Raw genomic sequence first — 979 nt, 5'->3', positions numbered from 1 at the left:
CAAGGTAAGGAGGGATGAGTAGTTGTCAAGGTAAAGAGGGTTGAGTAGGGGGGTGAGTAGGGGTCAGGGTAAGGAGGGATGAGTAGTTGTCATGGTAAAGAGGGGTGAGTAGGGGGGTGAGTAGGGGTCAAGGTAAGGAGGGATGAGTAGTGGTCGAGGTAAAGAGGGGTGAGTAGGGGGGTGAGTAGGGGTCAAGGTAAGGAGGGATGAGTAGTTGTCATGGTAAAGAGGGGTGAGTAGGGGGGTGAGTAGGGGGGTGAGTAGGGGTCAAGGTAAGGAGAGATGAGTAGGGGTTGAGGTATGAAGGGATGAGTAGGGGGGTTGAGTAGGGGTCAAGGTAAGGAGGGATGAGCAGTGGTCGAGGTAAAGAGGGGTGAGTAGGGGGGTTGAGTAGGGGTCAAGGTAAGGTAGGATGAGTAGGGTCTGAGGTAAGGAGGGGTGACTAGGGGTCAAGGTTAATAGGGGTGAGTAGCGGTCAAGGAAAGGAGCAATGAGTAAGGGATGAGTAGGGGTGGAGGTAAGGAGGGGTGGAGATAAGGAGGGATGAGTAGGGGGCAAGGTACGGAGGGGGCAAGGGAAGGTGTGATGAGTAGGGTCTGAGGTAAGGATGGATGAGTAGGGGTTGAGGTAAGAAGCAATCAGTAGGGGTCAAGATAGGGAGGGATGAGTAGGAGGTGAGTAGGAGTCAATGAAAGGAGTGATGAGTAGGTGGTGAGTATGGGTCAAGGAAAAGAGTGATGAGTAGGGGTCAAGATAGGGAGGGATGAGTAAGGAGTGTGTAGGGTCAAGGAAAGGAGTGATGAGTAGGTCAAGGTATGGAGGGATGAGTAGGGGTCAAAGAAAGGAGCGATGAGTAGGGGTCAGGATTAGGTGGGCTAATTAGGGGTCAAGGTTAGAAGCTATGAGTAGGAGTCGATGTAAGGAGGAGTCAAGGAATGACGGGATAAGTAGGGAGGGGTGAGTATGGGTCGAGGTGTCT

Source organism: Notolabrus celidotus, chromosome 13 (assembly GCF_009762535.1).
Source record: "Notolabrus celidotus isolate fNotCel1 chromosome 13, fNotCel1.pri, whole genome shotgun sequence".
NCBI classification, from domain to species: domain Eukaryota; kingdom Metazoa; phylum Chordata; class Actinopteri; order Labriformes; family Labridae; genus Notolabrus; species Notolabrus celidotus.
This window is presented reverse-complemented; position numbering follows the sequence as displayed.